Source organism: Rhamphochromis sp. 'chilingali', assembly GCF_963969265.1.
Source record: "Rhamphochromis sp. 'chilingali' genome assembly, chromosome: 18".
Classification (NCBI taxonomy): domain Eukaryota; kingdom Metazoa; phylum Chordata; class Actinopteri; order Cichliformes; family Cichlidae; genus Rhamphochromis; species Rhamphochromis sp. 'chilingali'.
Window position 1 is genome coordinate 11,143,424 of NC_137945.1, and position 8,753 is coordinate 11,152,176.

Sequence of the window (8,753 nt, forward strand, 5' to 3'; positions counted from 1 at the left end):
AAAGCCCCAAGTCTGTCCATGTGTTGTTGTCAGTTAAGAATTATCTGTCAGCCTGAATCAGACTTTGAATGTGGAGCAATCATACATTTTCACCATCACCAGCAGTCCCCCCTGATACCTCTGACTGAACCGTTTGTTGAGAGAAACATAAAAGGTTTGCTCGGTGGACATGTTTTTGCCCTCAGGGGTACACAAACTCAATAGCTAGCTAGCTAGCTAGCCATCTCTTCTTGAGTGCACCTGTGCTTTCCTAGTGGCACACACTGAAAATTGAGGTCATGATCCCCACGACTATGTGAGTCAAGATGCCTCTATGTTGGAATATCTCTCTTTCTTTTCTCTTTTTCAGTTTATATCTCCTTGAAAATATCTATCTGGAATTCCCGTGTACATTCTTTCTCTTATAGAGGGCATACACACATTTGTGCATACATACATTTGAAGGGTAAACCGTACATGAGCATTTGCAACCCATTTTTCAAAACTGACTTTCATCTCTTGTGTAGATCTGCATTATTGCCTCACTTAAAAATTATCTAGCCTTAAATTTATATTTCTAAATTGAAAATCTTGAACTACATATGATGGTTGTAGAGTCTATTAGCAACTTATGTAAAACTACAGATTCCTTTTTTTTTTCCAAACACATGCATTGTTCATTATTGTCTGCAAAAAACACAAATGAGTATATTAGAATATATAAGCCAATAATTTGATAAACATTAAAAAAAATTAAATGGTTTAAATATATGAGCTGTGCTACGCCCTGTGCAAGAGTTTTGAATGTATCTGACCAAATTTAAAAAACAAGCTGCAAAAGCAAAGATGAAGATTTGTCGTCAGAGCAACAAATCACAGAAAAAGTATAATCACTTTATGATCATTTTATTTTTCTCTACACTTTAGTGCCTGTTGTATAAAGTGATCACAGTTTTTCGCTGTCTATTCTATATTTGGATCTAAACTTCAAAGATTTGAAACCTCTGACTCCTGTTTGGAACTCCCTCCCTCCCTTGTCAATGTGCCCTGAGGCATGCGAAAAGGCCCCCAGTGCCTCAAAACATAAGATGAAGACATCCAAAAGAAATGCAGAATGCTTTGAGTTATTTGTGGTTGTTTTTTTCCTGTTAATTTGTCTGTCTTTGTAGTGGTTTTGCGTCTCCGTGGTCAGTTTGTGTCTTTTTGTTATAATTCTGTTCCTCTTTGGTTGTTTTGTGTCTCTTTGAGGTTGGTTTGCATTTTCTTTCTGTCTTTTTGGATTATTTATGGTTGATTTATGCCTCTTTGCAGTTATTTGCGATTATTTTTTGTCCATTTTCAGTCTCTTTAAAGTTATTTGATTGACATCCCAAGAAAAATTCCTTCAAACTAACACTTTAGCCCCAGGAGAGCTCTGACCGCTTGCCCCTAGGGATTGTGCTCTGAAGGCCAGTTCACCAATTTATCCATGCATACGTTACATTTTTTGTTGTCTCTCTATGCTCTTCTTTTCTCTCTTCACTTTCTGCTTACCCCAATTGGTCCCTGAGATCCCCACTCCTGGAGATTTCTTCTTTGTAAGAGGGAGATTTTTCACCCTCCTATTTCCAGCTATTCTACTATTATTATTATTCTACTACTATTACACTGTTATGGTAAAATCTTTCCCTTACAATTGAAAGTTCCCAGAGATGACAACAGTGAATTGATTAATTCAATTAGATCAAGTTTCATGCAGACCTTATCAAAATAATATTCAGTGCAAATAAGCCTGCCGTGACAGTGTAGGTACGGCACAGTGCAACGTATCATGTATGTCGACTCTGTTGTGTTTAGACTGCCAATACATCCGTGACTGGTCACAAGCAGGTGAGAGACAGCTGAGGCCAGCAGGACAACAGCGAGAACAGCTGATCCCTGCAGAACCAGCTCAGAGCTGACCCAGATGAGGACTCTCCACTGTAATCGGAGTCCCTGAGGTAATCTAGGCAAGACATTATCTGCATCGTTGCTTCTCTGCAGCATCTGGAGGGCTCTGCCACCTGCTTTGGAAGGGTTCATACCACTCCTCTGCCTCTTTTTTTTTTTGTTGCTTTTCATTTGTTTATTTTTCTGTCACACACTCAGCATCAAAGAGCACACAGTCACTTAGACATGCCAGAACTCATGGATCAAGTTGTCAACTTTATAACCTCGTCTCTTAACTGAAACAGCTTTTCCAAGATTCACTCTTACCAGTAAACTATGCAGTTCTTTGAATTCATCGCCGTGGGCAATGCTCCACTGCTTATACAGTAGGAAAAAAAAGTTCTTCCCAATTAGATGTTTCCCATGCATAATGTTCCTACGCTTAATATTTTCATGCCCAGGTCATCTTTAGATTGCAAGTAAGCACTTGCTTTTGCATCCTAATGATAAATCAATTAGTTGAGCCTTAGATGTTGCCTATGGCAACTCAAGTCTTTGAATTTCACTATGCATTTTGATTTTAACCTCTATAAATTGACCTGGGAGCCCTTAGTCTCTGGTATTTCTGTGTTTATCTTTTTAATGCTGCTTTTAATATTTTATAGTGGCATTTCGGGAGAGTCTTATGTTTATTTAATATGCAGTGTTTTCTGCTTTTTTTTAATGTCTCAGAGAGGTAAAGAAAATTTTCTAAATATTTGATCAGCTTGTCTTTTCCTGTGCCACTGTTCTAGTTTGATACTACTCAACTTAATGTGGATTGGCTAGCCTGATCAGGGGAAGAAGGTTATCAGGAGGGCTGAAGAGAAGAATTTCTGCATAATGAAAGTATAATAAATGCATACAAGCAAGAAATAGAAGCTAAAATCTTTCTCCTCTTAAACTGCCTGCTCTTAAAAGGACCAAAAAATAGGTAAAACTTTATGTATCAGATTCCTTCTCCTGCTCTTTCTTTACAAATGTATGTCTAAATTTGTGTATGTGCAGATTGAGGTCATGTGTATTGTTCTTTTTTTTCGTGTCCTGCCAAAATATTCCAGCCACATTTCCATAATTCTATATGTATCCAAACTGAGACCTTCCGTTATTTCCAGAAAAGAAGCACAGACTAATCATCTTTGGCTCGGTCATCCTTCTGCCTGAGGGTTAAATTTTAATGATGATGTTTGGCACACTGATGTGAAAAACATGTATTAAAATGCCAAAAAGTTAAGTGTGATGAAACAGGCTTATGTATCTACAATGAGACCAACAATTTTCTGAAATTACAGTTTAATTAGGAGGGGGTGGGGGAGAAGATGCTGCTGCAGGAAACTCTGTGACATTTTCGTCTAAAGACATAATACTTATGTATATTAGAAGCAGCAATGCTTCATCCATATCTAATTTAAAGCCTAATTTTGAATGTTTTGCTCTTACGTGATACTCCTGCCGAATGGAATTTAACACATACTAATTAGAAAATTGTACTGAATTTTTAAGCTTGACCTCATGTGACCTGGAAGCTATCATGTAGGCTGGATCAACAACTGGACAGCGCTGGGAAAGCAGTATAAACTGTACTTTCCTCATGAGCGGATCTTCCAAACACTGACCTTTACACCATCTTAGCTCCATGTCCTTTTGTGAGGTTTGTCCTAATCCCACAGCTCTAAACTTATTTCCTCCCTAAAAATAGAAAAATTCAATTTGCTTTACAAATCCAAAACACATCCCAAGTCTCAGTCTAGGTCTAGTTTCGTGTATTTAATCAAAGGAAAAAAATATCACTGTTTTGTGACTGATCCCATTGTCTTCATAAGCATCAAGTTAAAAGAGCGCACGCCCTCAAGACCGAATGTCAGTTGCATGTAACTAAAACAAAACTTTGCTTTCATACGAAATTTTAAAGTTACAATCAGGTCTCAGCATGTCGGTGCAGAAGTCTGATTTCAGTGATGCACAGTAACTCAGATGGTTCCCATAATAGACACTGGAAAGTCATTCAGCCTGACCCTATTCTTCAGATATGGGTTTAATTGCCCAGACTATGAAGTGCAAGATCCCCTCACTTATCAAATTAACAGCTCAGAAAAGGACAGTAAAGTACTTAACAGTAGTCTCAGTAGAATGAGTCATGGCAAAGGTAAGCTGTTTACCTGTTAAAAGGAGGGGAGAAGGAAGCGAATGCCTCGTTGAGAGAAATAAAACACATCGTAAAACACTCTTTTTACTTTGGTACTTCATGTTATGTTGATATGGTTGACTAGCTGCCAAAATGCAGATGAAAGACGCTTTGAGTTGATAATAATATGGATGCACTTCTGCGAGTTGCCTTTACAACCATGCGATTACTAAAAAAAATCTAACTTGTGACTTGCACAAGTTTGCCTTGCAGACATTTTTTCTTTCAGGTAACATAAAAACTGGCCTTTCTTCTTTGTGGTAAAGCCTAAGAAGAATTAAGGTATTGCTCACACTTAATCACTCTGTCAAAATAACATTACACTAATGCGGTAAGGAGTGGTGCTCTTTGCCGTATGCTTATTAGTCAAGAAGGAGAAACGGGATTTTTTGTATCTACTTGAATGGAGCAAATCATTATTTATTGTTATAGTACAATAATTATCAGAAAGACAATAACTATTTCTGTCAGGCTCATTTTCTAGATTGATTTATAAAGATGGAAAACAGCAACCAAACTCTTTCCTATGTGAGTAATGACATGTGGAAATTCAATTAAAACAATGCAGAGATTAATTGAGAGCTTCACTGACTGGCAAAAAAAATTGTTAAGATGAGAGCAAAATTCAGACCAGCTTTGTAGCTGCCATATTTTCAGACAGTGGCAAGTCATACTATATGAGTGCCTTTATGGTTAAAAAAACATAATTTAAGTAAAGAGCTACTGCTGCTTCTTGAAAATGATAAAACTTGTTTCATGGTCCCTTTTCAACACTTTAAAGGGCAAAACATAAAACGTCTCAGTCTGCTCAGGTTTTGTCCTCCTTTAATGTTGCTTATTGTTTCTTCTTTTGAAAGATGATACTAAAGCAACATATATCTGCACACACACACACACACACACACACACACACACACACACACACACACACACACACACACACACACACACACACACACACACACACACACACCACCACCACCAAACCTGCATTCACTTTCATGCATCTTCTAGTTAAGCACATGCTTAGTGCACATAGCTGACTCTTGCGTGATGTTTTATTCATGGTAGCAGAGATATAACCACACATGAGCTATCATACTTCTCTGTGAGACTCCTGTGCGGTTCTGGCTTGGCCCAGATAACAGAAAACCTGCCTGGAGCGCAGACACAACACTGCAGGACGTAATAGAAACTATCATAATGCTTAGCAGGAGAGATGTCTGTGGAGCTCACACTGTGGCGGTGTGGCAGAAACAACTCTCAACTCAGGGCGTGAAGACATGTTGATGTCTTGTGATGTTGTGGTTTGAGGTTTGAAAGCCAACAGATGGAATGATTTTAAGGGAGTGGGCTGATGGGAGTGGGCTGATTAAAACCTTTGTGCACCGAAAATAATGAAGACAATTTCTTTGGAACGTTTACAAAAGACAGCTATTTTATGCAGCTAAAAATTGTGTGTAATTCTGCATAGATAAACTGGAGGACAGTGTGACACCTTGAAGAAGTTACTGAAAATATTATCTAGACACATGTGAAATGCCCTGGCTTCAGGCTAAAATACAGGCCTTGAAAATTAAAGTCATTCTTTCACCGAATTACTCGGTGTAAGAGTTTAATGTGCTCATGGCTTAAATGAGTTCAGTGACTTTTAGAAATTTTTGAAGGAAAATGTAATTAAATTGTGGCTGCAGTGCAAGAACTGACGGTACACTGATTACTTGTATCTGAATCTAATTGTTGGATTCAATTGTAATTCTTCTTTTTCAGTCACTGACAGACTCGGTGGCAAATCCACACCTACTCCAACACCATAGCCTATAATATATTTACTATGTGTCTACAAGCAAACACTTACTCTCTTCCTAGACTCTTAAAGCCGTTTCTAAATTGGCTCACAAATTGGACCCCATTAAAATCTCCTCATGCTCTTTATCTACATCTCCTTTATGGTCTGCATAGATCTAACTGAAGACAGAGAAATCAATACTTAATAACAGCCTTTCAATTCTCTGCAACATGTTTAATCTTAATTGCTCTAGTCAGTTTGCCTTATTAACAATCCTAGTTTACCAAATGCGTTTTTCATCCAGTAGTTATTAATGTTTCATTTCACCACATTAAATTATTTGGATTCTGATCAACTATGCAAGCCTGTTTAATGACACCGGGACTTAACAGTCTACACTCAGACTTAATGGTCCACTCCCCTGTGTTTTATTGGCCTGCAGTATTATGCTGACGAAACCTCTGTTCTGTTAAACTGAACACATATGAGTTAAATGGAGCAAACTGATGAGATCTGATGCACAAGCTTGACTCCTTTCTTTAAAAATGGAAACTCCAAAGGCAGAAATGATTTAGATCAGCCCGGGAAAAAGTGAAGAGTAAGTCAAGTAGAGATGGTGGATTTCTGCTGAGTACCATGACTTTTTGGCTATGAACCCCCCCCCCCCCCCCACACACACACACACACACACACACACACACAGAGCAAATAATTCGAATAACTGATTGCAAGCCTTGCTCTTTTCTAAGACTCCATGATATCTGTTTTCGCTTTTATTTTTGCATTTCCTGCAGCACTAATAATCTGAGGTTAAACTGCCTCTTGAAAGGATTATTTCACTCTAAGTCCTCTTTTAGTTCATTTCCTGCAAAATCAGATTAGAAAAAAAGTATTTATGCATCCAGGCCCACAAAAAGCGGATTTGAGTTTGTGAAGGACTAAGAGGGGCACTTAAGTGTGGGAAGATATTTGCCCATGACATACTGCAATGGAAAATGTAACCTAATTATTTCCCTCAAGTTGGTAGCCAGCTGCAGTTTAAAGAAGCGTCTGCTGCAGTAAAGGAATTTTGTTATTTCCGCTCCTCCAAATCGATATATGGATAGACTTTCGATACTTGCATTTATTGCAGTCTTGGCTGTATCTACTTACATTTAGTCTTCAGCTTGAACGGCGTGAAGATTGTTGAACTCACGACAAAGAAAACACTGTTCGAACGAACTGCGTGTGATTTCCAATCCGTGTTCTTGAATTATTGACCACGACATTAGATTTTTTTTGTATTTTATTTTATAAAGCATTAGGTACAGATCGATCACAGCAGGTAACCTTCAGGTAACATTGATGAAGAATGCCTTTTCTAATCAACAATTTGAGCAGCCCTTACAAAATAACACGTCAGCCACAGGTGCATATTTCTGTCACCTCATTCTTTATTGTAAATACAGAAGCGTGTCACTCATCCGCTCACGTTATATACCTGCAAGAGGGAAAATGTCTGTTCATCCTCGTTGAAAACAAGAACGCATTGAACTCCCCCAAGAATCAAAACTCCCCTCGTCCACCCAGCATCATCTAGTCAAAAAAATAACATCCAAAAAATACTTGACACTGCCACCAGCAAAAGTATAATGAAATCGGAAAAAGAGAGGAACACAAAAAACCAAAAACAAAAACCACAAACCTGTGAGCTCAGCTGCAAGAAAAGTAGCACGTTAAAATGTCATCGGGCTTTAAAAATGATTCCCCCTCTTTTTTTCCATAAAGAAAAGAGGAGCAAAGTAAAAGCAAGGATCGGATCGGTGGTGATTTCACCGAGACATCAAAATCACAAAACTCGAAGGCAACAAACAACACTGCAAAATGCAAACCAAAGCATAGCAACAGCAAAAGTCGACAGAAACAAAAAAGAAAAAAAAAGAGAAAAAAATTAAAAATGTTTCAAAACCACCAATAAATGTTCGAAAAATCTCAATACTGACAAAACCTGCTTGGTTTCGACCCTCGAAACAAAACTGCAAGCAAGTAAAGGCTTTCTCAATCCCGATAACGCACCCGTTTACCCTCTTGGCACTCTCGATCAGAATAACTGCATGCTAAAAACTTGAAGCCTGGATGTGGAAAAACGCTCAAAACCACCATGTCAATGCTCAATTCAACCATCAGCAAAAGGAGGAAAAATAACAAAAAAAGGGGGGGCAATTAAAAAGACAAAAAATGCTTACAAAAAAGCCATTGGAAATGTACTCACCGAGCGGGAGTAAAATGTTGCAATAAAAATGTGATATGGCTCAAAATACAGTATGGCGGTGCTAGCCGAAATGCTGTGCCTTTTCTCTAGATCTCTGCCTCCAGTTCTGTCATGTGACTGATTCAGCCCCGACTTCCAGCAATGAGAGACCAGTGTTGAACAGCTGATGCTGAATGCTCTCCTAACGGCTCGACTCTCTCCAAAAGTAAAAAGAGGTAGTCCTTATCATCCCACAGTTATGACTGAGCAGCTTGTCTGTTTTTCTTTCGGTTTCTTTTTTTCTGCTTTTTGTCCTTCTGTTTTAAAGATGCAGAGCTCACGCGGTGTCAGCGCCACGTCACGATCCAGGCATGCTTTCATTTCATTCACTGCAAGCACTGGCTGGGATAAAGAGCACGGTTTTTCTTACTGGGGGAGAATGAACAGGGGTGTGTGTTATTACAGCGAGGGGGGTGGGGGTCAACGTAAAGCTGCATCGCAATAGCATGCAGCCCTGTTCTCAGAGCTTAAACTGTGAAAGTGCAGCACACCGAACAACACACCGTTAACGGGAAACCAGCGCTGACCATGGTGCTGAAATTGGCGAGAGCAGATGTGTCCCT

General features: G+C 38.8%; 1 protein-coding gene across 1 annotated transcript in view; it reads right to left on the reverse strand.

Annotated features, from left to right (window-relative positions):
* The window catches only part of ralyl (RALY RNA binding protein like), a 145,776-nt gene extending 137,283 nt beyond the window's left edge, over positions 1–8,493 (reverse strand). Inside the window, exon 1 of the mRNA XM_080865569.1 lies at positions 8,152–8,493. The gene's annotated coding sequence lies outside the window, so the exon portion shown is untranslated. The remainder of the gene's footprint in view (positions 1–8,151) is intronic.
* Positions 8,494–8,753: the final 260 nt, after the last annotated feature.